This window comes from Phyllobates terribilis, unplaced genomic scaffold (genome assembly GCF_046119375.1).
Source record: "Phyllobates terribilis strain yellow unplaced genomic scaffold, ASM4611937v1 Scaffold_325__1_contigs__length_2139453, whole genome shotgun sequence".
NCBI lineage: Eukaryota > Metazoa > Chordata > Amphibia > Anura > Dendrobatidae > Phyllobates > Phyllobates terribilis.
Window position 1 is genome coordinate 177419 of NW_027363085.1, and position 26342 is coordinate 203760.

The 26342-nt window shown below is 44.3% G+C and overlaps 19 non-coding genes across 19 annotated transcripts; all 19 read left to right on the top strand.

Moving 5' to 3' along the window:
• Positions 1-12: 12 nt before the first annotated feature.
• Positions 13-203, top strand: LOC141221191 (U2 spliceosomal RNA). Its single transcript, XR_012289233.1, has one exon. It is a non-coding gene; the product is annotated as a U2 spliceosomal RNA (small nuclear RNA).
• A 1115-nt stretch (positions 204-1318) lies between these two features.
• Positions 1319-1509, top strand: LOC141221192 (U2 spliceosomal RNA). Its single transcript, XR_012289234.1, has one exon. It is a non-coding gene; the product is annotated as a U2 spliceosomal RNA (small nuclear RNA).
• A 1118-nt stretch (positions 1510-2627) lies between these two features.
• Positions 2628-2818, top strand: LOC141221193 (U2 spliceosomal RNA). The gene has a single exon (XR_012289235.1). It is a non-coding gene; the product is annotated as a U2 spliceosomal RNA (small nuclear RNA).
• Positions 2819-3930: 1112 nt separating this feature from the next.
• Positions 3931-4121, top strand: LOC141221194 (U2 spliceosomal RNA). The gene has a single exon (XR_012289236.1). It is a non-coding gene; the product is annotated as a U2 spliceosomal RNA (small nuclear RNA).
• Positions 4122-5236: 1115 nt separating this feature from the next.
• Positions 5237-5427, top strand: LOC141221196 (U2 spliceosomal RNA). The gene has a single exon (XR_012289238.1). It is a non-coding gene; the product is annotated as a U2 spliceosomal RNA (small nuclear RNA).
• Positions 5428-6542: 1115 nt separating this feature from the next.
• On the top strand, positions 6543-6733 carry LOC141221197 (U2 spliceosomal RNA). The gene has a single exon (XR_012289239.1). It is a non-coding gene; the product is annotated as a U2 spliceosomal RNA (small nuclear RNA).
• A 1112-nt stretch (positions 6734-7845) lies between these two features.
• LOC141221532 (U2 spliceosomal RNA) lies at positions 7846-8036 on the top strand. The gene has a single exon (XR_012289561.1). It is a non-coding gene; the product is annotated as a U2 spliceosomal RNA (small nuclear RNA).
• Positions 8037-9151: 1115 nt separating this feature from the next.
• On the top strand, positions 9152-9342 carry LOC141221198 (U2 spliceosomal RNA). The gene has a single exon (XR_012289240.1). It is a non-coding gene; the product is annotated as a U2 spliceosomal RNA (small nuclear RNA).
• Positions 9343-10457: 1115 nt separating this feature from the next.
• Positions 10458-10648, top strand: LOC141221199 (U2 spliceosomal RNA). Its single transcript, XR_012289241.1, has one exon. It is a non-coding gene; the product is annotated as a U2 spliceosomal RNA (small nuclear RNA).
• Positions 10649-11760: 1112 nt separating this feature from the next.
• LOC141221200 (U2 spliceosomal RNA) lies at positions 11761-11951 on the top strand. The gene has a single exon (XR_012289242.1). It is a non-coding gene; the product is annotated as a U2 spliceosomal RNA (small nuclear RNA).
• Positions 11952-14363: 2412 nt separating this feature from the next.
• On the top strand, positions 14364-14550 carry LOC141221555 (U2 spliceosomal RNA). Its single transcript, XR_012289582.1, has one exon. It is a non-coding gene; the product is annotated as a U2 spliceosomal RNA (small nuclear RNA).
• A 1115-nt stretch (positions 14551-15665) lies between these two features.
• Positions 15666-15856, top strand: LOC141221515 (U2 spliceosomal RNA). The gene has a single exon (XR_012289545.1). It is a non-coding gene; the product is annotated as a U2 spliceosomal RNA (small nuclear RNA).
• Positions 15857-16971: 1115 nt separating this feature from the next.
• Positions 16972-17162, top strand: LOC141221201 (U2 spliceosomal RNA). The gene has a single exon (XR_012289243.1). It is a non-coding gene; the product is annotated as a U2 spliceosomal RNA (small nuclear RNA).
• Positions 17163-19574: 2412 nt separating this feature from the next.
• Positions 19575-19761, top strand: LOC141221556 (U2 spliceosomal RNA). Its single transcript, XR_012289583.1, has one exon. It is a non-coding gene; the product is annotated as a U2 spliceosomal RNA (small nuclear RNA).
• Positions 19762-20876: 1115 nt separating this feature from the next.
• On the top strand, positions 20877-21067 carry LOC141221202 (U2 spliceosomal RNA). The gene has a single exon (XR_012289244.1). It is a non-coding gene; the product is annotated as a U2 spliceosomal RNA (small nuclear RNA).
• A 1115-nt stretch (positions 21068-22182) lies between these two features.
• On the top strand, positions 22183-22373 carry LOC141221204 (U2 spliceosomal RNA). Its single transcript, XR_012289245.1, has one exon. It is a non-coding gene; the product is annotated as a U2 spliceosomal RNA (small nuclear RNA).
• Positions 22374-23488: 1115 nt separating this feature from the next.
• On the top strand, positions 23489-23679 carry LOC141221205 (U2 spliceosomal RNA). The gene has a single exon (XR_012289246.1). It is a non-coding gene; the product is annotated as a U2 spliceosomal RNA (small nuclear RNA).
• A 1115-nt stretch (positions 23680-24794) lies between these two features.
• LOC141221460 (U2 spliceosomal RNA) lies at positions 24795-24985 on the top strand. The gene has a single exon (XR_012289491.1). It is a non-coding gene; the product is annotated as a U2 spliceosomal RNA (small nuclear RNA).
• A 1115-nt stretch (positions 24986-26100) lies between these two features.
• Positions 26101-26291, top strand: LOC141221206 (U2 spliceosomal RNA). The gene has a single exon (XR_012289247.1). It is a non-coding gene; the product is annotated as a U2 spliceosomal RNA (small nuclear RNA).
• Positions 26292-26342: the final 51 nt, after the last annotated feature.

Here is a 26342-nt window from a genome sequence, read left to right on the forward strand (position 1 = left end):
CCAATTCTGGTTATCGCTTCTCGGCCTTTTGGCTAAGATCAAGTGTAGTATCTGTTCTTATCAGTTTAATATCTGATACGTCCCCTATCTGGGGACCATATATTAAATGGATTTTTAGAACAGGGAGATGGAAAAAGAGCTTGCTCTGTCCACTCCACGCATTGACCTGGTATTGCAGTATCTCCAGGACCGGTGCACCCCTTCTTTAATGCAGTTTCTAAAATCAGAAAGAATTGAATTCAATGTTTTTTGTTCATTTTGCTTGTTTGTCGGATTTTGGGATGGACTCTTTGGCTTTGCTTTTCTTCTCCTCATTGGATTTTTCATGTTCAAAGTTGCAGAAGCCAGATTACAAGCTCATTTTGGTTCAACTTCAGCAACTGTGCATTGCATTGCCATGTAATGTGATGCAATGCTATCTTTCTAGCTCTCCCTTTTTACTTCCTTTTGGATAAACAGACATATTAGGCAAGCATTTTGGAGCTTTCACCTAAATAACTACAGGTGGTGAGATAAGCTGCACAATATAATTGACCTTTCAGTATATTGTTGCACACACACCATCTATTTAGCAAATGCCCTTGTTATCAACAGCAGCCTTTTAAACTCACCTGAGCTAACAGGTATGTGCGCTGGTTACTCTGCTGCGCTTAAAATTTCTTTTTTGGTTTGCTACAATGCCTTTTCTGAAACGTTGTCTCCTTCTGCTGGAACACTGACTTCTTTCATTTAATGCCTGCAGACTATAAAAGAGAACCCAACCCAAAAAGTTTGGTTGATTAGTCTGTGGCATTCTGTTAAACTGTTGCTTATGGCGGTCTCTGTGAGCTTCTCAGCGACATTCAGCCAGCCAGGTATCCTGCCTGCAGTAGATGGAATGTGGCAATGGAACGCTGGCTGCGCGTGTCATAATAGGCTCTGAGCCTTTATATACCTGTGCACAGCAGCAGCCACCTTCAGTCTGCTGCTGGACAGCCAGCAGCAGCAGCAGCAGGAGAGGTATGTAATCAGGAGCCCTCCTGCTAAGGGTAGACAGCTGCTCGTTCCACCCCACCCCCCGCCTTAATTGGTTCTCCTCCCTTCCAACGGTGTTGAGGCGGGTGGGAACAGCAGGGGGTGAAGGTGCTGTGTTTAAAGAGGTGGAGTTATGCAGATCTAAAACGCGTGGATTGCAGCAGCAGCAAGCCGAAAAGTGCAGGCATGTAAGGGATCTAGAGGTTGACAACATGTCTTCTTAACGGGAGTCCATTAGCTCATCTCCACAAATGGACTTTTCAGGATCCTTGGGTGGCTCCGTAGTTTGAAACCAATTCTGGTTATCGCTTCTCGGCCTTTTGGCTAAGATCAAGTGTAGTATCTGTTCTTATCAGTTTAATATCTGATACGTCCCCTATCTGGGGACCATATATTAAATGGATTTTTAGAACAGGGAGATGGAAAAAGAGCTTGCTCTGTCCACTCCACGCATTGACCTGGTATTGCAGTATCTCCAGGACCGGTGCACCCCTTCTTTAATGCAGTTTCTAAAATCAGAAAGAATTGAATTCAATGTTTTTTGTTCATTTTGCTTGTTTGTCGGATTTTGGGATGGACTCTTTGGCTTTGCTTTTCTTCTCCTCATTGGATTTTTCATGTTCAAAGTTGCAGAAGCCAGATTACAAGCTCATTTTGGTTCAACTTCAGCAACTGTGCATTGCATTGCCATGTAATGTGATGCAATGCTATCTTTCTAGCTCTCCCTTTTTACTTCCTTTTGGATAAACAGACATATTAGGCAAGCATTTTGGAGCTTTCACCTAAATAACTACAGGTGGTGAGATAAGCTGCACAATATAATTGACCTTTCAGTATATTGTTGCACACACACCATCTATTTAGCAAATGCCCTTGTTATCAACAGCAGCCTTTTAAACTCACCTGAGCTAACAGGTATGTGCGCTGGTTACTCTGCTGCGCTTAAAATTTCTTTTTTGGTTTGCTACAATGCCTTTTCTGAAACGTTGTCTCCTTCTGCTGGAACACTGACTTCTTTCATTTAATGCCTGCAGACTATAAAAGAGAACCCAACCCAAAAAGTTTGGTTGATTAGTCTGTGGCATTCTGTTAAACTGTTGCTTATGGCGGTCTCTGTGAGCTTCTCAGCGACATTCAGCCAGCCAGGTATCCTGCCTGCAGTAGATGGAATGTGGCAATGGAACGCTGGCTGCGCGTGTCATAATAGGCTCTGAGCCTTTATATACCTGTGCACAGCAGCAGCCACCTTCAGTCTGCTGCTGGACAGCCAGCAGCAGCAGCAGCAGCAGGAGAGGTATGTAATCAGGAGCCCTCCTGCTAAGGGTAGACAGCTGCTCGTTCCACCCCACCCCCCGCCTTAATTGGTTCTCCTCCCTTCCAACGGTGTTGAGGCGGGTGGGAACAGCAGGGGGTGAAGGTGCTGTATTTAAAGAGGTGGAGTTATGCAGATCTAAAATGCGTGGATTGCAGCAGCAGCAAGCCGAAAAGTGCAGGCATGTAAGGGATCTAGAGGTTGACAACATGTCTTCTTAACGGGAGTCCAGGAGCTCATCTCCACAAATGGACTTTTCAGGATCCTTGGGTGGCTCCGTAGTTTGAAACCAATTCTGGTTATCGCTTCTCGGCCTTTTGGCTAAGATCAAGTGTAGTATCTGTTCTTATCAGTTTAATATCTGATACGTCCCCTATCTGGGGACCATATATTAAATGGATTTTTAGAACAGGGAGATGGAAAAAGAGCTTGCTCTGTCCACTCCACGCATTGACCTGGTATTGCAGTATCTCCAGGACCGGTGCACCCCTTCTTTAATGCAGTTTCTAAAATCAGAAAGAATTGAATTCAATGTTTTTTGTTCATTTTGCTTGTTTGTCGGATTTTGGGATGGACTCTTTGGCTTTGCTTTTCTTCTCCTCATTGGATTTTTCATGTTCAAAGTTGCAGAAGCCAGATTACAAGCTCATTTTGGTTCAACTTCAGCAACTGTGCATTGCATTGCCATGTAATGTGATGCAATGCTATCTTTCTAGCTCTCCCTTTTTACTTCCTTTTGGATAAACAGACATATTAGGCAAGCATTTTGGAGCTTTCACCTAAATAACTACAGGTGGTGAGATAAGCTGCACAATATAATTGACCTTTCAGTATATTGTTGCACACACACCATCTATTTAGCAAATGCCCTTGTTATCAACAGCAGCCTTTTAAACTCACCTGAGCTAACAGGTATGTGCGCTGGTTACTCTGCTGCGCTTAAAATTTCTTTTTTGGTTTGCTACAATGCCTTTTCTGAAACGTTGTCTCCTTCTGCTGGAACACTGACTTCTTTCATTTAATGCCTGCAGACTATAAAAGAGAACCCAACCCAAAAAGTTTGGTTGATTAGTCTGTGGCATTCTGTTAAACTGTTGCTTATGGCGGTCTCTGTGAGCTTCTCAGCGACATTCAGCCAGCCAGGTATCCTGCCTGCAGTAGATGGAATGTGGCAATGGAACGCTGGCTGCGCGTGTCATAATAGGCTCTGAGCCTTTATATACCTGTGCACAGCAGCAGCCACCTTCAGTCTGCTGCTGGACAGCCAGCAGCAGCAGCAGGAGAGGTATGTAATCAGGAGCCCTCCTGCTAAGGGTAGACAGCTGCTCGTTCCACCCCACCCCCCGCCTTAATTGGTTCTCCTCCCTTCCAACGGTGTTGAGGCGGGTGGGAACAGCAGGGGGTGAAGGTGCTGTGTTTAAAGAGGTGGAGTTATGCAGATCTAAAACGCGTGGATTGCAGCAGCAGCAAGCCGAAAAGTGCAGGCATGTAAGGGATCTAGAGGTTGACAACATGTCTTCTTAACGGGAGTCCAGGAGCTCATCTCCACAAATGGACTTTTCAGGATCCTTGGGTGGCTCCGTAGTTTGAAACCAATTCTGGTTATCGCTTCTCGGCCTTTTGGCTAAGATCAAGTGTAGTATCTGTTCTTATCAGTTTAATATCTGATACGTCCCCTATCTGGGGACCATATATTAAATGGATTTTTAGAACAGGGAGATGGAAAAAGAGCTTGCTCTGTCCACTCCACGCATTGACCTGGTATTGCAGTATCTCCAGGACCGGTGCACCCCTTCTTTAATGCAGTTTCTAAAATCAGAAAGAATTGAATTCAATGTTTTTTGTTCATTTTGCTTGTTTGTCGGATTTTGGGATGGACTCTTTGGCTTTGCTTTTCTTCTCCTCATTGGATTTTTCATGTTCAAAGTTGCAGAAGCCAGATTACAAGCTCATTTTGGTTCAACTTCAGCAACTGTGCATTGCATTGCCATGTAATGTGATGCAATGCTATCTTTCTAGCTCTCCCTTTTTACTTCCTTTTGGATAAACAGACATATTAGGCAAGCATTTTGGAGCTTCCACCTAAATAACTACAGGTGGTGAGATAAGCTGCACAATATAATTGACCTTTCAGTATATTGTTGCACACACACCATCTATTTAGCAAATGCCCTTGTTATCAACAGCAGCCTTTTAAACTCACCTGAGCTAACAGGTATGTGCGCTGGTTACTCTGCTGCGCTTAAAATTTCTTTTTTGGTTTGCTACAATGCCTTTTCTGAAACGTTGTCTCCTTCTGCTGGAACACTGACTTCTTTCATTTAATGCCTGCAGACTATAAAAGAGAACCCAACCCAAAAAGTTTGGTTGATTAGTCTGTGGCATTCTGTTAAACTGTTGCTTATGGCGGTCTCTGTGAGCTTCTCAGCGACATTCAGCCAGCCAGGTATCCTGCCTGCAGTAGATGGAATGTGGCAATGGAACGCTGGCTGCGCGTGTCATAATAGGCTCTGAGCCTTTATATACCTGTGCACAGCAGCAGCCACCTTCAGTCTGCTGCTGGACAGCCAGCAGCAGCAGCAGCAGGAGAGGTATGTAATCAGGAGCCCTCCTGGTAAGGGTAGACAGCTGCTCGTTCCACCCCACCCCCCGCCTTAATTGGTTCTCCTCCCTTCCAACGGTGTTGAGGCGGGTGGGAACAGCAGGGGGTGAAGGTGCAGTGTTTAAAGAGGTGGAGTTATGCAGATCTAAAACGCGTGGATTGCAGCAGCAGCAAGCCGAAAAGTGCAGGCATGTAAGGGATCTAGAGGTTGACAACATGTCTTCTTAACGGGAGTCCAGGAGCTCATCTCCACAAATGGACTTTTCAGGATCCTTGGGTGGCTCCGTAGTTTGAAACCAATTCTGGTTATCGCTTCTCGGCCTTTTGGCTAAGATCAAGTGTAGTATCTGTTCTTATCAGTTTAATATCTGATACGTCCCCTATCTGGGGACCATATATTAAATGGATTTTTAGAACAGGGAGATGGAAAAAGAGCTTGCTCTGTCCACTCCACGCATTGACCTGGTATTGCAGTATCTCCAGGACCGGTGCACCCCTTCTTTAATGCAGTTTCTAAAATCAGAAAGAATTGAATTCAATGTTTTTTGTTCATTTTGCTTGTTTGTCGGATTTTGGGATGGACTCTTTGGCTTTGCTTTTCTTCTCCTCATTGGATTTTTCATGTTCAAAGTTGCAGAAGCCAGATTACAAGCTCATTTTGGTTCAACTTCAGCAACTGTGCATTGCATTGCCATGTAATGTGATGCAATGCTATCTTTCTAGCTCTCCCTTTTTACTTCCTTTTGGATAAACAGACATATTAGGCAAGCATTTTGGAGCTTTCACCTAAATAACTACAGGTGGTGAGATAAGCTGCACAATATAATTGACCTTTCAGTATATTGTTGCACACACACCATCTATTTAGCAAATGCCCTTGTTATCAACAGCAGCCTTTTAAACTCACCTGAGCTAACAGGTATGTGCGCTGGTTACTCTGCTGCGCTTAAAATTTCTTTTTTGGTTTGCTACAATGCCTTTTCTGAAACGTTGTCTCCTTCTGCTGGAACACTGACTTCTTTCATTTAATGCCTGCAGACTATAAAAGAGAACCCAACCCAAAAAGTTTGGTTGATTAGTCTGTGGCATTCTGTTAAACTGTTGCTTATGGCGGTCTCTGTGAGCTTCTCAGCGACATTCAGCCAGCCAGGTATCCTGCCTGCAGTAGATGGAATGTGGCAATGGAACGCTGGCTGCGCGTGTCATAATAGGCTCTGAGCCTTTATATACCTGTGCACAGCAGCAGCCACCTTCAGTCTGCTGCTGGACAGCCAGCAGCAGCAGCAGCAGGAGAGGTATGTAATCAGGAGCCCTCCTGCTAAGGGTAGACAGCTGCTCGTTCCACCCCACCCCCCGCCTTAATTGGTTCTCCTCCCTTCCAACGGTGTTGAGGCGGGTGGGAACAGCAGGGGGTGAAGGTGCTGTGTTTAAAGAGGTGGAGTTATGCAGATCTAAAACGCGTGGATTGCAGCAGCAGCAAGCCGAAAAGTGCAGGCATGTAAGGGATCTAGAGGTTGACAACATGTCTTCTTAACGGGAGTCCAGGAGCTCATCTCCACAAATGGACTTTTCAGGATCCTTGGGTGGCTCCGTAGTTTGAAACCAATTCTGGTTATCGCTTCTCGGCCTTTTGGCTAAGATCAAGTGTAGTATCTGTTCTTATCAGTTTAATATCTGATACGTCCCCTATCTGGGGACCATATATTAAATGGATTTTTAGAACAGGGAGATGGAAAAAGAGCTTGCTCTGTCCACTCCACGCATTGACCTGGTATTGCAGTATCTCCAGGACCGGTGCACCCCTTCTTTAATGCAGTTTCTAAAATCAGAAAGAATTGAATTCAATGTTTTTTGTTCATTTTGCTTGTTTGTCGGATTTTGGGATGGACTCTTTGGCTTTGCTTTTCTTCTCCTCATTGGATTTTTCATGTTCAAAGTTGCAGAAGCCAGATTACAAGCTCATTTTGGTTCAACTTCAGCAACTGTGCATTGCATTGCCATGTAATGTGATGCAATGCTATCTTTCTAGCTCTCCCTTTTTACTTCCTTTTGGATAAACAGACATATTAGGCAAGCATTTTGGAGCTTTCACCTAAATAACTACAGGTGGTGAGATAAGCTGCACAATATAATTGACCTTTCAGTATATTGTTGCACACACACCATCTATTTAGCAAATGCCCTTGTTATCAACAGCAGCCTTTTAAACTCACCTGAGCTAACAGGTATGTGCGCTGGTTACTCTGCTGTGCTTAAAATTTCTTTTTTGGTTTGCTACAATGCCTTTTCTGAAACGTTGTCTCCTTCTGCTGGAACACTGACTTCTTTCATTTAATGCCTGCAGACTATAAAAGAGAACCCAACCCAAAAAGTTTGGTTGATTAGTCTGTGGCATTCTGTTAAACTGTTGCTTATGGCGGTCTCTGTGAGCTTCTCAGCGACATTCAGCCAGCCAGGTATCCTGCCTGCAGTAGATGGAATGTGGCAATGGAACGCTGGCTGCGCGTGTCATAATAGGCTCTGAGCCTTTATATACCTGTGCACAGCAGCAGCCACCTTCAGTCTGCTGCTGGACAGCCAGCAGCAGCAGCAGGAGAGGTATGTAATCAGGAGCCCTCCTGCTAAGGGTAGACAGCTGCTCGTTCCACCCCACCCCCCGCCTTAATTGGTTCTCCTCCCTTCCAACGGTGTTGAGGCGGGTGGGAACAGCAGGGGGTGAAGGTGCTGTGTTTAAAGAGGTGGAGTTATGCAGATCTAAAACGCGTGGATTGCAGCAGCAGCAAGCCGAAAAGTGCAGGCATGTAAGGGATCTAGAGGTTGACAACATGTCTTCTTAACGGGAGTCCAGGAGCTCATCTCCACAAATGGACTTTTCAGGATCCTTGGGTGGCTCCGTAGTTTGAAACCAATTCTGGTTATCGCTTCTCAGCCTTTTGGCTAAGATCAAGTGTAGTATCTGTTCTTATCAGTTTAATATCTGATACGTCCCCTATCTGGGGACCATATATTAAATGGATTTTTAGAACAGGGAGATGGAAAAAGAGCTTGCTCTGTCCACTCCACGCATTGACCTGGTATTGCAGTATCTCCATTACCGGTGCACCCCTTCTTTAATGCAGTTTCTAAAATCAGAAAGAATTGAATTCAATGTTTTTTGTTCATTTTGCTTGTTTGTCGGATTTTGGGATGGACTCTTTGGCTTTGCTTTTCTTCTCCTCATTGGATTTTTCATGTTCAAAGTTGCAGAAGCCAGATTACAAGCTCATTTTGGTTCAACTTCAGCAACTGTGCATTGCATTGCCATGTAATGTGATGCAATGCTATCTTTCTAGCTCTCCCTTTTTACTTCCTTTTGGATAAACAGACATATTAGGCAAGCATTTTGGAGCTTTCACCTAAATAACTACAGGTGGTGAGATAAGCTGCACAATATAATTGACCTTTCAGTATATTGTTGCACACACACCATCTATTTAGCAAATGCCCTTGTTATCAACAGCAGCCTTTTAAACTCACCTGAGCTAACAGGTATGTGCGCTGGTTACTCTGCTGCGCTTAAAATTTCTTTTTTGGTTTGCTACAATGCCTTTTCTGAAACGTTGTCTCCTTCTGCTGGAACACTGACTTCTTTCATTTAATGCCTGCAGACTATAAAAGAGAACCCAACCCAAAAAGTTTGGTTGATTAGTCTGTGGCATTCTGTTAAACTGTTGCTTATGGCGGTCTCTGTGAGCTTCTCAGCGACATTCAGCCAGCCAGGTATCCTGCCTGCAGTAGATGGAATGTGGCAATGGAACGCTGGCTGCGCGTGTCATAATAGGCTCTGAGCCTTTATATACCTGTGCACAGCAGCAGCCACCTTCAGTCTGCTGCTGGACAGCCAGCAGCAGCAGCAGCAGGAGAGGTATGTAATCAGGAGCCCTCCTGCTAAGGGTAGACAGCTGCTCGTTCCACCCCACCCCCCGCCTTAATTGGTTCTCCTCCCTTCCAAGGGTGTTGAGGCGGGTGGGAACAGCAGGGGGTGAAGGTGCTGTGTTTAAAGAGGTGGAGTTATGCAGATCTAAAACGCGTGGATTGCAGCAGCAGCAAGCCGAAAAGTGCAGGCATGTAAGGGATCTAGAGGTTGACAACATGTCTTCTTAACGGGAGTCCAGGAGCTCATCTCCACAAATGGACTTTTCAGGATCCTTGGGTGGCTCCGTAGTTTGAAACCAATTCTGGTTATCGCTTCTCGGCCTTTTGGCTAAGATCAAGTGTAGTATCTGTTCTTATCAGTTTAATATCTGATACGTCCCCTATCTGGGGACCATATATTAAATGGATTTTTAGAACAGGGAGATGGAAAAAGAGCTTGCTCTGTCCACTCCACGCATTGACCTGGTATTGCAGTATCTCCAGGACCGGTGCACCCCTTCTTTAATGCAGTTTCTAAAATCAGAAAGAATTGAATTCAATGTTTTTTGTTCATTTTGCTTGTTTGTCGGATTTTGGGATGGACTCTTTGGCTTTGCTTTTCTTCTCCTCATTGGATTTTTCATGTTCAAAGTTGCAGAAGCCAGATTACAAGCTCATTTTGGTTCAACTTCAGCAACTGTGCATTGCATTGCCATGTAATGTGATGCAATGCTATCTTTCTAGCTCTCCCTTTTTACTTCCTTTTGGATAAACAGACATATTAGGCAAGCATTTTGGAGCTTTCACCTAAATAACTACAGGTGGTGAGATAAGCTGCACAATATAATTGACCTTTCAGTATATTGTTGCACACACACCATCTATTTAGCAAATGCCCTTGTTATCAACAGCAGCCTTTTAAACTCACCTGAGCTAACAGGTATGTGCGCTGGTTACTCTGCTGCGCTTAAAATTTCTTTTTTGGTTTGCTACAATGCCTTTTCTGAAACGTTGTCTCCTTCTGCTGGAACACTGACTTCTTTCATTTAATGCCTGCAGACTATAAAAGAGAACCCAACCCAAAAAGTTTGGTTGATTAGTCTGTGGCATTCTGTTAAACTGTTGCTTATGGCGGTCTCTGTGAGCTTCTCAGCGACATTCAGCCAGCCAGGTATCCTGCCTGCAGTAGATGGAATGTGGCAATGGAACGCTGGCTGCGCGTGTCATAATAGGCTCTGAGCCTTTATATACCTGTGCACAGCAGCAGCCACCTTCAGTCTGCTGCTGGACAGCCAGCAGCAGCAGCAGCAGGAGAGGTATGTAATCAGGAGCCCTCCTGCTAAGGGTAGACAGCTGCTCGTTCCACCCCACCCCCCGCCTTAATTGGTTCTCCTCCCTTCCAACGGTGTTGAGGCGGGTGGGAACAGCAGGGGGTGAAGGTGCTGTGTTTAAAGAGGTGGAGTTATGCAGATCTAAAACGCGTGGATTGCAGCAGCAGCAAGCTGAAAAGTGCAGGCATGTAAGGGATCTAGAGGTTGACAACATGTCTTCTTAACGGGAGTCCAGGAGCTCATCTCCACAAATGGACTTTTCAGGATCCTTGGGTGGCTCCGTAGTTTGAAACCAATTCTGGTTATCGCTTCTCGGCCTTTTGGCTAAGATCAAGTGTAGTATCTGTTCTTATCAGTTTAATATCTGATACGTCCCCTATCTGGGGACCATATATTAAATGGATTTTTAGAACAGGGAGATGGAAAAAGAGCTTGCTCTGTCCACTCCACGCATTGACCTGGTATTGCAGTATCTCCAGGACCGGTGCACCCCTTCTTTAATGCAGTTTCTAAAATCAGAAAGAATTGAATTCAATGTTTTTTGTTCATTTTGCTTGTTTGTCGGATTTTGGGATGGACTCTTTGGCTTTGCTTTTCTTCTCCTCATTGGATTTTTCATGTTCAAAGTTGCAGAAGCCAGATTACAAGCTCATTTTGGTTCAACTTCAGCAACTGTGCATTGCATTGCCATGTAATGTGATGCAATGCTATCTTTCTAGCTCTCCCTTTTTACTTCCTTTTGGATAAACAGACATATTAGGCAAGCATTTTGGAGCTTTCACCTAAATAACTACAGGTGGTGAGATAAGCTGCACAATATAATTGACCTTTCAGTATATTGTTGCACACACACCATCTATTTAGCAAATGCCCTTGTTATCAACAGCAGCCTTTTAAACTCACCTGAGCTAACAGGTATGTGCGCTGGTTACTCTGCTGCGCTTAAAATTTCTTTTTTGGTTTGCTACAATGCCTTTTCTGAAACGTTGTCTCCTTCTGCTGGAACACTGACTTCTTTCATTTAATGCCTGCAGACTATAAAAGAGAACCCAACCCAAAAAGTTTGGTTGATTAGTCTGTGGCATTCTGTTAAACTGTTGCTTATGGCGGTCTCTGTGAGCTTCTCAGCGACATTCAGCCAGCCAGGCATCCTGCCTGCAGTAGATGGAATGTGGCAATGGAACGCTGGCTGCGCGTGTCATAATAGGCTCTGAGCCTTTATATACCTGTGCACAGCAGCAGCCACCTTCAGTCTGCTGCTGGACAGCCAGCAGCAGCAGCAGGAGAGGTATGTAATCAGGAGCCCTCCTGCTAAGGGTAGACAGCTGCTCGTTCCACCCCACCCCCCGCCTTAATTGGTTCTCCTCCCTTCCAACGGTGTTGAGGCGGGTGGGAACAGCAGGGGGTGAAGGTGCTGTGTTTAAAGAGGTGGAGTTATGCAGATCTAAAACGCGTGGATTGCAGCAGCAGCAAGCCGAAAAGTGCAGGCATGTAAGGGATCTAGAGGTTGACAACATGTCTTCTTAACGGGAGTCCAGGAGCTCATCTCCACAAATGGACTTTTCAGGATCCTTGGGTGGCTCCGTAGTTTGAAACCAATTCTGGTTATCGCTTCTCGGCCTTTTGGCTAAGATCAAGTGTAGTATCTGTTCTTATCAGTTTAATATCTGATACGTCCCCTATCTGGGGACCATATATTAAATGGATTTTTAGAACAGGGAGATGGAAAAAGAGCTTGCTCTGTCCACTCCACGCATTGACCTGGTATTGCAGTATCTCCAGGACCGGTGCACCCCTTCTTTAATGCAGTTTCTAAAATCAGAAAGAATTGAATTCAATGTTTTTTGTTCATTTTGCTTGTTTGTCGGATTTTGGGATGGACTCTTTGGCTTTGCTTTTCTTCTCCTCATTGGATTTTTCATGTTCAAAGTTGCAGAAGCCAGATTACAAGCTCATTTTGGTTCAACTTCAGCAACTGTGCATTGCATTGCCATGTAATGTGATGCAATGCTATCTTTCTAGCTCTCCCTTTTTACTTCCTTTTGGATAAACAGACATATTAGGCAAGCATTTTGGAGCTTTCACCTAAATAACTACAGGTGGTGAGATAAGCTGCACAATATAATTGACCTTTCAGTATATTGTTGCACACACACCATCTATTTAGCAAATGCCCTTGTTATCAACAGCAGCCTTTTAAACTCACCTGAGCTAACAGGTATGTGCGCTGGTTACTCTGCTGCGCTTAAAATTTCTTTTTTGGTTTGCTACAATGCCTTTTCTGAAACGTTGTCTCCTTCTGCTGGAACACTGACTTCTTTCATTTAATGCCTGCAGACTATAAAAGAGAACCCAACCCAAAAAGTTTGGTTGATTAGTCTGTGGCATTCTGTTAAACTGTTGCTTATGGCGGTCTCTGTGAGCTTCTCAGCGACATTCAGCCAGCCAGGTATCCTGCCTGCAGTAGATGGAATGTGGCAATGGAACGCTGGCTGCGCGTGTCATAATAGGCTCTGAGCCTTTATATACCTGTGCACAGCAGCAGCCACCTTCAGTCTGCTGCTGGACAGCCAGCAGCAGCAGCAGCAGGAGAGGTATGTAATCAGGAGCCCTCCTGCTAAGGGTAGACAGCTGCTCGTTCCACCCCACCCCCCGCCTTAATTGGTTCTCCTCCCTTCCAACGGTGTTGAGGCGGGTGGGAACAGCAGGGGGTGAAGGTGCTGTGTTTAAAGAGGTGGAGTTATGCAGATCTAAAACGCGTGGATTGCAGCAGCAGCAAGCCGAAAAGTGCAGGCATGTAAGGGATCTAGAGGTTGACAACATGTCTTCTTAACGGGAGTCCAGGAGCTCATCTCCACAAATGGACTTTTCAGGATCCTTGGGTGGCTCCGTAGTTTGAAACCAATTCTGGTTATCGCTTCTCGGCCTTTTGGCTAAGATCAGGTGCAGTGATCTACCAGTTGCTGCCTTGGCCTTGGCTAGGAGGTGCCCAGGGTACCCGGCTCCTTGGCCTGGGGGGATCGCTTTGTCTAACGGCAGGGCTTCACCCTCCTGCTGCTATTGGGGAGTCGGATTAGTCCCTGGGCAACGAGAGGCGATCATCGTGTCACCACACATAGCTGTGGGGGGCAGTTCTTTTGGAGGAAGAAGATGGAGTTGACGAGGAAGAGGAACTGTTTACGGTTCTGTGTGAAGACGGAGTTAGAGGATTTTTCGTTGGAGGAGAATCAGATCTTGGATATTCTGTTCAAGTATGGGACGATCATTGAAGAGGACATTTTTTGTATGCAAGAAATCAAGTTTAAAAAGGTATTTGACGTAACACTGAAGTCTGAAGAAAAGTGTATTTGTCTTCTCAAGAATTGGGAAGGAAAAGAAATTGGAGTTAATGCTCTTTTTGCTGGAAGGCCGAAAAAGGTGGTTATCTGTATGGATGACCCCTTTGTAGAGATGGAGGAAGTGATGGAGTTTTTGAAGCCATGGAGTATTTTGGTAAAATTCCAGAAGGACTACTTAAATAAAGTGGGAGTCTGGAATGGGAAGAGAAGTTTCCTAGTTTGGGAAAATGGACAAAATGAACTAAGTTTAGGAAGGATTGTTATAAATGGTAAATGTGGATTCAGTTATGTGGAAAATGGTAAAAGAAGAATTGATAATGGGAAACCTGGATTTTGTTATGAGGAAGGTGGGAAAAAAGAGGAGAAAGGGAAAAAGATATTTGAAGAATCGTTTGAAGATTGTAAAGAGAAAGAAGACAAAGATATACAAGTAGTTGAAAATAAGAAGGAGTTTGTGGGAGAGAAGCAGGAGTTCTCAGGAGTTGGGGACTCTATGTTTTGCAGACTGGAGAGAGTACCTAGAAGTAAAGACGTTAAGGAAAAAAGGAAGGTGGATGATAAGGGAAAAGAGAAAGTAATGCAGGATTGTGTTGATACCAGTGCTGAAGCTGAAGAAGATGAAAAGATTTTGCTGCAAGGTTTTGACTGGAAATTGTTGGACATGTCATGGAGGAAGAAGAAACGTGGAAGAAGAAAAATGTTGAGTTGATGTTTTTGTTGGAAGTTTTTTGTTGTTGATGTAAGGATATGTTATGTTATGTTTTATTTATTAATTATCATTAAATTTTCTTAAAAAAAACAAAAAGTTGAATTCGGATGATGAAGGCGTAGGCGACATTTTTTTGGTTATCCATGCAAATGGAATTTAATTTATGTCGCGTCTTCTGACGCATTCAATTAAAAAAATCTGTTCTTATCAGTTTAATATCTGATACGTCCCCTATCTGGGGACCATATATTAAATGGATTTTTAGAACAGGGAGATGGAAAAAGAGCTTGCTCTGTCCACTCCACGCATTGACCTGGTATTGCAGTATCTCCAGGACCGGTGCACCCCTTCTTTAATGCAGTTTCTAAAATCAGAAAGAATTGAATTCAATGTTTTTTGTTCATTTTGCTTGTTTGTCGGATTTTGGGATGGACTCTTTGGCTTTGCTTTTCTTCTCCTCATTGGATTTTTCATGTTCAAAGTTGCAGAAGCCAGATTACAAGCTCATTTTGGTTCAACTTCAGCAACTGTGCATTGCATTGCCATGTAATGTGATGCAATGCTATCTTTCTAGCTCTCCCTTTTTACTTCCTTTTGGATAAACAGACATATTAGGCAAGCATTTTGGAGCTTTCACCTAAATAACTACAGGTGGTGAGATAAGCTGCACAATATAATTGACCTTTCAGTATATTGTTGCACACACACCATCTATTTAGCAAATGCCCTTGTTATCAACAGCAGCCTTTTAAACTCACCTGAGCTAACAGGTATGTGCGCTGGTTACTCTGCTGCGCTTAAAATTTCTTTTTTGGTTTGCTACAATGCCTTTTCTGAAACGTTGTCTCCTTCTGCTGGAACACTGACTTCTTTCATTTAATGCCTGCAGACTATAAAAGAGAACCCAACCCAAAAAGTTTGGTTGATTAGTCTGTGGCATTCTGTTAAACTGTTGCTTATGGCGGTCTCTGTGAGCTTCTCAGCGACATTCAGCCAGCCAGGTATCCTGCCTGCAGTAGATGGAATGTGGCAATGGAACGCTGGCTGCGCGTGTCATAATAGGCTCTGAGCCTTTATATACCTGTGCACAGCAGCAGCCACCTTCAGTCTGCTGCTGGACAGCCAGCAGCAGCAGCAGCAGGAGAGGTATGTAATCAGGAGCCCTCCTGCTAAGGGTAGACAGCTGCTCGTTCCACCCCACCCCCCGCCTTAATTGGTTCTCCTCCCTTCCAACGGTGTTGAGGCGGGTGGGAACAGCAGGGGGTGAAGGTGCTGTGTTTAAAGAGGTGGAGTTATGCAGATCTAAAACGCGTGGATTGCAGCAGCAGCAAGCCGAAAAGTGCAGGCATGTAAGGGATCTAGAGGTTGACAACATGTCTTCTTAACGGGAGTCCAGGAGCTCATCTCCACAAATGGACTTTTCAGGATCCTTGGGTGGCTCCGTAGTTTGAAACCAATTCTGGTTATCGCTTCTCGGCCTTTTGGCTAAGATCAAGTGTAGTATCTGTTCTTATCAGTTTAATATCTGATACGTCCCCTATCTGTGGACCATATATTAAATGGATTTTTAGAACAGGGAGATGGAAAAAGAGCTTGCTCTGTCCACTCCACGCATTGACCTGGTATTGCAGTATCTCCAGGACCGGTGCACCCCTTCTTTAATGCAGTTTCTAAAATCAGAAAGAATTGAATTCAATGTTTTTTGTTCATTTTGCTTGTTTGTCGGATTTTGGGATGGACTCTTTGGCTTTGCTTTTCTTCTCCTCATTGGATTTTTCATGTTCAAAGTTGCAGAAGCCAGATTACAAGCTCATTTTGGTTCAACTTCAGCAACTGTGCATTGCATTGCCATGTAATGTGATGCAATGCTATCTTTCTAGCTCTCCCTTTTTACTTCCTTTTGGATAAACAGACATATTAGGCAAGCATTTTGGAGCTTTCACCTAAATAACTACAGGTGGTGAGATAAGCTGCACAATATAATTGACCTTTCAGTATATTGTTGCACACACACCATCTATTTAGCAAATGCCCTTGTTATCAACAGCAGCCTTTTAAACTCACCTGAGCTAACAGGTATGTGCGCTGGTTACTCTGCTGCGCTTAAAATTTCTTTTTTGGTTTGCTACAATGCCTTTTCTGAAACGTTGTCTCCTTCTGCTGGAACACTGACTTCTTTCATTTAATGCCTGCAGACTATAAAAGAGAACCCAACCCAAAAAGTTTGGTTGATTAGTCTGTGGCATTCTGTTAAACTGTTGCTTATGGCGGTCTCTGTGAGCTTCTCAGCGACATTCAGCCAGCCAGGTATCCTGCCTGCAGTAGATGGAATGTGGCAATGGAACGCTGGCTGCGCGTGTCATAATAGGCTCTGAGCCTTTATATACCTGTGCACAGCAGCAGCCACCTTCAGTCTGCTGCTGGACAGCCAGCAGCAGCAGCAGCAGGAGAGGTATGTAATCAGGAGCCCTCCTGCTAAGGGTAGACAGCTGCTCGTTCCACCCCACCCCCCGCCTTAATTGGTTCTCCTCCCTTCCAACGGTGTTGAGGCGGGTGGGAACAGCAGGGGGTGAAGGTGCTGTGTTTAAAGAGGTGGAGTTATGCAGATCTAAAACGCGTGGATTGCAGCAGCAGCAAGCCGAAAAGTGCAGGCATGTAAGGGATCTAGAGGTTGACAACATGTCTTCTTAACGGGAGTCCAGGAGCTCATCTCCACAAATGGACTTTTCAGGATCCTTGGGTGGCTCCGTAGTTTGAAACCAATTCTGGTTATCGCTTCTCGGCCTTTTGGCTAAGATCAAGTGTAGTATCTGTTCTTATCAGTTTAATATCTGATACGTCCCCTATCTGGGGACCATATATTAAATGGATTTTTAGAACAGGGAGATGGAAAAAGAGCTTGCTCTGTCCACTCCACGCATTGACCTGGTATTGCAGTATCTCCAGGACCGGTGCACCCCTTCTTTAATGCAGTTTCTAAAATCAGAAAGAATTGAATTCAATGTTTTTTGTTCATTTTGCTTGTTTGTCGGATTTTGGGATGGACTCTTTGGCTTTGCTTTTCTTCTCCTCATTGGATTTTTCATGTTCAAAGTTGCAGAAGCCAGATTACAAGCTCATTTTGGTTCAACTTCAGCAACTGTGCATTGCATTGCCATGTAATGTGATGCAATGCTATCTTTCTAGCTCTCCCTTTTTACTTCCTTTTGGATAAACAGACATATTAGGCAAGCATTTTGGAGCTTTCACCTAAATAACTACAGGTGGTGAGATAAGCTGCACAATATAATTGACCTTTCAGTATATTGTTGCACACACACCATCTATTTAGCAAATGCCCTTGTTATCAACAGCAGCCTTTTAAACTCACCTGAGCTAACAGGTATGTGCGCTGGTTACTCTGCTGCGCTTAAAATTTCTTTTTTGGTTTGCTACAATGCCTTTTCTGAAACGTTGTCTCCTTCTGCTGGAACACTGACTTCTTTCATTTAATGCCTGCAGACTATAAAAGAGAACCCAACCCAAAAAGTTTGGTTGATTAGTCTGTGGCATTCTGTTAAACTGTTGCTTATGGCGGTCTCTGTGAGCTTCTCAGCGACATTCAGCCAGCCAGGTATCCTGCCTGCAGTAGATGGAATGTGGCAATGGAACGCTGGCTGCGCGTGTCATAATAGGCTCTGAGCCTTTATATACCTGTGCACAGCAGCAGCCACCTTCAGTCTGCTGCTGGACAGCCAGCAGCAGCAGCAGCAGGAGAGGTATGTAATCAGGAGCCCTCCTGCTAAGGGTAGACAGCTGCTCGTTCCACCCCACCCCCCGCCTTAATTGGTTCTCCTCCCTTCCAACGGTGTTGAGGCGGGTGGGAACAGCAGGGGGTGAAGGTGCTGTGTTTAAAGAGGTGGAGTTATGCAGATCTAAAACGCGTGGATTGCAGCAGCAGCAAGCCGAAAAGTGCAGGCATGTAAGGGATCTAGAGGTTGACAACATGTCTTCTTAACGGGAGTCCAGGAGCTCATCTCCACAAATGGACTTTTCAGGATCCTTGGGTGGCTCCGTAGTTTGAAACCAATTCTGGTTATCGCTTCTCGGCCTTTTGGCTAAGATCAGGTGCAGTGATCTACCAGTTGCTGCCTTGGCCTTGGCTAGGAGGTGCCCAGGGTACCCGGCTCCTTGGCCTGGGGGGATCGCTTTGTCTAACGGCAGGGCTTCACCCTCCTGCTGCTATTGGGGAGTCGGATTAGTCCCTGGGCAACGAGAGGCGATCATCGTGTCACCACACATAGCTGTGGGGGGCAGTTCTTTTGGAGGAAGAAGATGGAGTTGACGAGGAAGAGGAACTGTTTACGGTTCTGTGTGAAGACGGAGTTAGAGGATTTTTCGTTGGAGGAGAATCAGATCTTGGATATTCTGTTCAAGTATGGGACGATCATTGAAGAGGACATTTTTTGTATGCAAGAAATCAAGTTTAAAAAGGTATTTGACGTAACACTGAAGTCTGAAGAAAAGTGTATTTGTCTTCTCAAGAATTGGGAAGGAAAAGAAATTGGAGTTAATGCTCTTTTTGCTGGAAGGCCGAAAAAGGTGGTTATCTGTATGGATGACCCCTTTGTAGAGATGGAGGAAGTGATGGAGTTTTTGAAGCCATGGAGTATTTTGGTAAAATTCCAGAAGGACTACTTAAATAAAGTGGGAGTCTGGAATGGGAAGAGAAGTTTCCTAGTTTGGGAAAATGGACAAAATGAACTAAGTTTAGGAAGGATTGTTATAAATGGTAAATGTGGATTCAGTTATGTGGAAAATGGTAAAAGAAGAATTGATAATGGGAAACCTGGATTTTGTTATGAGGAAGGTGGGAAAAAAGAGGAGAAAGGGAAAAAGATATTTGAAGAATCGTTTGAAGATTGTAAAGAGAAAGAAGACAAAGATATACAAGTAGTTGAAAATAAGAAGGAGTTTGTGGGAGAGAAGCAGGAGTTCTCAGGAGTTGGGGACTCTATGTTTTGCAGACTGGAGAGAGTACCTAGAAGTAAAGACGTTAAGGAAAAAAGGAAGGTGGATGATAAGGGAAAAGAGAAAGTAATGCAGGATTGTGTTGATACCAGTGCTGAAGCTGAAGAAGATGAAAAGATTTTGCTGCAAGGTTTTGACTGGAAATTGTTGGACATGTCATGGAGGAAGAAGAAACGTGGAAGAAGAAAAATGTTGAGTTGATGTTTTTGTTGGAAGTTTTTTGTTGTTGATGTAAGGATATGTTATGTTATGTTTTATTTATTAATTATCATTAAATTTTCTTAAAAAAAACAAAAAGTTGAATTCGGATGATTAAGGCGTAGGCGACATTTTTTTGGTTATCCATGCAAATGGAATTTAATTTATGTCGCGTCTTCTGACGCATTCAATTAAAAAAATCTGTTCTTATCAGTTTAATATCTGATACGTCCCCTATCTGGGGACCATATATTAAATGGATTTTTAGAACAGGGAGATGGAAAAAGAGCTTGCTCTGTCCACTCCACGCATTGACCTGGTATTGCAGTATCTCCAGGACCGGTGCACCCCTTCTTTAATGCAGTTTCTAAAATCAGAAAGAATTGAATTCAATGTTTTTTGTTCATTTTGCTTGTTTGTCGGATTTTGGGATGGACTCTTTGGCTTTGCTTTTCTTCTCCTCATTGGATTTTTCATGTTCAAAGTTGCAGAAGCCAGATTACAAGCTCATTTTGGTTCAACTTCAGCAACTGTGCATTGCATTGCCATGTAATGTGATGCAATGCTATCTTTCTAGCTCTCCCTTTTTACTTCCTTTTGGATAAACAGACATATTAGGCAAGCATTTTGGAGCTTTCACCTAAATAACTACAGGTGGTGAGATAAGCTGCACAATATAATTGACCTTTCAGTATATTGTTGCACACACACCATCTATTTAGCAAATGCCCTTGTTATCAACAGCAGCCTTTTAAACTCACCTGAGCTAACAGGTATGTGCGCTGGTTACTCTGCTGCGCTTAAAATTTCTTTTTTGGTTTGCTACAATGCCTTTTCTGAAACGTTGTCTCCTTCTGCTGGAACACTGACTTCTTTCATTTAATGCCTGCAGACTATAAAAGAGAACCCAACCCAAAAAGTTTGGTTGATTAGTCTGTGGCATTCTGTTAAACTGTTGCTTATGGCGGTCTCTGTGAGCTTCTCAGCGACATTCAGCCAGCCAGGTATCCTGCCTGCAGTAGATGGAATGTGGCAATGGAACGCTGGCTGCGCGTGTCATAATAGGCTCTGAGCCTTTATATACCTGTGCACAGCAGCAGCCACCTTCAGTCTGCTGCTGGACAGCCAGCAGCAGCAGCAGCAGGAGAGGTATGTAATCAGGAGCCCTCCTGCTAAGGGTAGACAGCTGCTCGTTCCACCCCACCCCCCGCCTTAATTGGTTCTCCTCCCTTCCAACGGTGTTGAGGCGGGTGGGAACAGCAGGGGGTGAAGGTGCTGTGTTTAAAGAGGTGGAGTTATGCAGATCTAAAACGCGTGGATTGCAGCAGCAGCAAGCCGAAAAGTGCAGGCATGTAAGGGATCTAGAGGTTGACAACATGTCTTCTTAACGGGAGTCCAGGAGCTCATCTCCACAAATGGACTTTTCAGGATCCTTGGGTGGCTCCGTAGTTTGAAACCAATTCTGGTTATCGCTTCTCGGCCTTTTGGCTAAGATCAAGTGTAGTATCTGTTCTTATCAGTTTAATATCTGATACGTCCCCTATCTGGGGACCATATATTAAATGGATTTTTAGAACAGGGAGATGGAAAAAGAGCTTGCTCTGTCCACTCCACGCATTGACCTGGTATTGCAGTATCTCCAGGACCGGTGCACCCCTTCTTTAATGCAGTTTCTAAAATCAGAAAGAATTGAATTCAATGTTTTTTGTTCATTTTGCTTGTTTGTCGGATTTTGGGATGGACTCTTTGGCTTTGCTTTTCTTCTCCTCATTGGATTTTTCATGTTCAAAGTTGCAGAAGCCAGATTACAAGCTCATTTTGGTTCAACTTCAGCAACTGTGCATTGCATTGCCATGTAATGTGATGCAATGCTATCTTTCTAGCTCTCCCTTTTTACTTCCTTTTGGATAAACAGACATATTAGGCAAGCATTTTGGAGCTTTCACCTAAATAACTACAGGTGGTGAGATAAGCTGCACAATATAATTGACCTTTCAGTATATTGTTGCACACACACCATCTATTTAGCAAATGCCCTTGTTATCAACAGCAGCCTTTTAAACTCACCTGAGCTAACAGGTATGTGCGCTGGTTACTCTGCTGCGCTTAAAATTTCTTTTTTGGTTTGCTACAATGCCTTTTCTGAAACGTTGTCTCCTTCTGCTGGAACACTGACTTCTTTCATTTAATGCCTGCAGACTATAAAAGAGAACCCAACCCAAAAAGTTTGGTTGATTAGTCTGTGGCATTCTGTTAAACTGTTGCTTATGGCGGTCTCTGTGAGCTTCTCAGCGACATTCAGCCAGCCAGGTATCCTGCCTGCAGTAGATGGAATGTGGCAATGGAACGCTGGCTGCGCGTGTCATAATAGGCTCTGAGCCTTTATATACCTGTGCACAGCAGCAGCCACCTTCAGTCTGCTGCTGGACAGCCAGCAGCAGCAGCAGCAGGAGAGGTATGTAATCAGGAGCCCTCCTGCTAAGGGTAGACAGCTGCTCGTTCCACCCCACCCCCCGCCTTAATTGGTTCTCCTCCCTTCCAACGGTGTTGAGGCGGGTGGGAACAGCAGGGGGTGAAGGTGCTGTGTTTAAAGAGGTGGAGTTATGCAGATCTAAAACGCGTGGATTGCAGCAGCAGCAAGCCGAAAAGTGCAGGCATGTAAGGGATCTAGAGGTTGACAACATGTCTTCTTAACGGGAGTCCAGGAGCTCATCTCCACAAATGGACTTTTCAGGATCCTTGGGTGGCTCCGTAGTTTGAAACCAATTCTGGTTATCGCTTCTCGGCCTTTTGGCTAAGATCAAGTGTAGTATCTGTTCTTATCAGTTTAATATCTGATACGTCCCCTATCTGGGGACCATATATTAAATGGATTTTTAGAACAGGGAGATGGAAAAAGAGCTTGCTCTGTCCACTCCACGCATTGACCTGGTATTGCAGTATCTCCAGGACCGGTGCACCCCTTCTTTAATGCAGTTTCTAAAATCAGAAAGAATTGAATTCAATGTTTTTTGTTCATTTTGCTTGTTTGTCGGATTTTGGGATGGACTCTTTGGCTTTGCTTTTCTTCTCCTCATTGGATTTTTCATGTTCAAAGTTGCAGAAGCCAGATTACAAGCTCATTTTGGTTCAACTTCAGCAACTGTGCATTGCATTGCCATGTAATGTGATGCAATGCTATCTTTCTAGCTCTCCCTTTTTACTTCCTTTTGGATAAACAGACATATTAGGCAAGCATTTTGGAGCTTTCACCTAAATAACTACAGGTGGTGAGATAAGCTGCACAATATAATTGACCTTTCAGTATATTGTTGCACACACACCATCTATTTAGCAAATGCCCTTGTTATCAACAGCAGCCTTTTAAACTCACCTGAGCTAACAGGTATGTGCGCTGGTTACTCTGCTGCGCTTAAAATTTCTTTTTTGGTTTGCTACAATGCCTTTTCTGAAACGTTGTCTCCTTCTGCTGGAACACTGACTTCTTTCATTTAATGCCTGCAGACTATAAAAGAGAACCCAACCCAAAAAGTTTGGTTGATTAGTCTGTGGCATTCTGTTAAACTGTTGCTTATGGCGGTCTCTGTGAGCTTCTCAGCGACATTCAGCCAGCCAGGTATCCTGCCTGCAGTAGATGGAATGTGGCAATGGAACGCTGGCTGCGCGTGTCATAATAGGCTCTGAGCCTTTATATACCTGTGCACAGCAGCAGCCACCTTCAGTCTGCTGCTGGACAGCCAGCAGCAGCAGCAGCAGGAGAGGTATGTAATCAGGAGCCCTCCTGCTAAGGGTAGACAGCTGCTCGTTCCACCCCACCCCCCGCCTTAATTGGTTCTCCTCCCTTCCAACGGTGTTGAGGCGGGTGGGAACAGCAGGGGGTGAAGGTGCTGTGTTTAAAGAGGTGGAGTTATGCAGATCTAAAACGCGTGGATTGCAGCAGCAGCAAGCCGAAAAGTGCAGGCATGTAAGGGATCTAGAGGTTGACAACATGTCTTCTTAACGGGAGTCCAGGAGCTCATCTCCACAAATGGACTTTTCAGGATCCTTGGGTGGCTCCGTAGTTTGAAACCAATTCTGGTTATCGCTTCTCGGCCTTTTGGCTAAGATCAAGTGTAGTATCTGTTCTTATCAGTTTAATATCTGATACGTCCCCTATCTGGGGACCATATATTAAATGGATTTTTAGAACAGGGAGATGGAAAAAGAGCTTGCTCTGTCCACTCCACGCATTGACCTGGTATTGCAGTATCTCCAGGACCGGTGCACCCCTTCTTTAATGCAGTTTCTAAAATCAGAAAGAATTGAATTCAATGTTTTTTGTTCATTTTGCTTGTTTGTCGGATTTTGGGATGGACTCTTTGGCTTTGCTTTTCTTCTCCTCATTGGATTTTTCATGTTCAAAGTTGCAGAAGCCAGATTACAAGCTCATTTTGGTTCAACTTCAGCAACTGTGCATTGCATTGCCATGTAATGTGATGCAATGCTATCTTTCTAGCTCTCCCTTTTTACTTCCTTTTGGATAAACAGACATATTAGGCAAGCATTTTGGAGCTTTCACCTAAATAACTACAGGTGGTGAGATAAGCTGCACAATATAATTGACCTTTCAGTATATTGTTGCACACACACCATCTATTTAGCAAATGCCCTTGTTATCAACAGCAGCCTTTTAAACTCACCTGAGCTAACAGGTATGTGCGCTGGTTACTCTGCTGCGCTTAAAATTTCTTTTTTGGTTTGCTACAATGCCTTTTCTGAAACGTTGTCTCCTTCTGCTGGAACACTGACTTCTTTCATTTAATGCCTGCAGACTATAAAAGAGAACCCAACCCAAAAAGTTTGGTTGATTAGTCTGTGGCATTCTGTTAAACTGTTGCTTATGGCGGTCTCTGTGAGCTTCTCAGCGACATTCAGCCAGCCAGGTATCCTGCCTGCAGTAGATGGAATGTGGCAATGGAACGCTGGCTGCGCGTGTCATAATAGGCTCTGAGCCTTTATATACCTGTGCACAGCAGCAGCCACCTTCAGTCTGCTGCTGGACAGCCAGCAGCAGCAGCAGCAGGAGAGGTATGTAATCAGGAGCCCTCCTGCTAAGGGTAGACAGCTGCTCGTTCCACCCCACCCCCCGCCTTAATTGGTTCTCCTCCCTTCCAATGGTGTTGAGGCGGGTGGGAACAGCAGGGGGTGAAGGTGCTGTGTTTAAAGAGGTGGAGTTATGCAGATCTAAAACGCGTGGATTGCAGCAGCAGCAAGCCGAAAAGTGCAGGCATGTAAGGGATCTAGAGGTTGACAACATGTCTTCTTAACGGGAGTCCAGGAGCTCATCTCCACAAATGGACTTTTCAGGATCCTTGGGTGGCTCCGTAGTTTGAAACCAATTCTGGTTATCGCTTCTCGGCCTTTTGGCTAAGATCAAGTGTAGTATCTGTTCTTATCAGTTTAATATCTGATACGTCCCCTATCTGGGGACCATATATTAAATGGATTTTTAGAACAGGGAGATGGAAAAAGAGCTTGCTCTGTCCACTCCACGCATTGACCTGGTATTGCAGTATCTCCAGGACCGGTGCATCCCTTCTTTAATGCAGTTTCTAAAATCAGAAAGAATTGAATTCAATGTTTTTTGTTCATTTTGCTTGTTTGTCGGATTTTGGGATGGACTCTTTGGCTTTGCTTTTCTTCTCCTCATTGGATTTTTCATGTTCAAAGTTGCAGAAGCCAGATTACAAGCTCATTTTGGTTCAACTTCAGCAACTGTGCATTGCATTGCCATGTAATGTGATGCAATGCTATCTTTCTAGCTCTCCCTTTTTACTTCCTTTTGGATAAACAGACATATTAGGCAAGCATTTTGGAGCTTTCACCTAAATAACTACAGGTGGTGAGATAAGCTGCACAATATAATTGACCTTTCAGTATATTGTTGCACACACACCATCTATTTAGCAAATGCCCTTGTTATCAACAGCAGCCTTTTAAACTCACCTGAGCTAACAGGTATGTGCGCTGGTTACTCTGCTGCGCTTAAAATTTCTTTTTTGGTTTGCTACAATGCCTTTTCTGAAACGTTGTCTCCTTCTGCTGGAACACTGACTTCTTTCATTTAATGCCTGCAGACTATAAAAGAGAACCCAACCCAAAAAGTTTGGTTGATTAGTCTGTGGCATTCTGTTAAACTGTTGCTTATGGCGGTCTCTGTGAGCTTCTCAGCGACATTCAGCCAGCCAGGTATCCTGCCTGCAGTAGATGGAATGTGGCAATGGAACGCTGGCTGCGCGTGTCATAATAGGCTCTGAGCCTTTATATACCTGTGCACAGCAGCAGCCACCTTCAGTCTGCTGCTGGACAGCCAGCAGCAGCAGCAGCAGGAGAGGTATGTAATCAGGAGCCCTCCTGCTAAGGGTAGACAGCTGCTCGTTCCACCCCACCCCCCGCCTTAATTGGTTCTCCTCCCTTCCAACGGTGTTGAGGCGGGTGGGAACAGCAGGGGGTGAAGGTGCTGTGTTTAAAGAGGTGGAGTTATGCAGATCTAAAACGCGTGGATTGCAGCAGCAGCAAGCCGAAAAGTGCAGGCATGTAAGGGATCTAGAGGTTGACAACATGTCTTCTTAACGGGAGTCCAGGAGCTCATCTCCACAAATGGACTTTTCAGGATCCTTGGGTGGCTCCGTAGTTTGAAACCAATTCTGGTTATCGCTTCTCGGCCTTTTGGCTAAGATCAAGTGTAGTATCTGTTCTTATCAGTTTAATATCTGATACGTCCCCTATCTGGGGACCATATATTAAATGGATTTTTAGAACAGGGAGATGGAAAAAGAGCTTGCTCTGTCCACTCCACGCATTGACCTGGTATTGCAGTATCTCCAGGACCGGTGCACCCCTTCTTTAATGCAGTTTCTAAAATCAGAAAGAATTGAATTCAATGTTTTTTGTT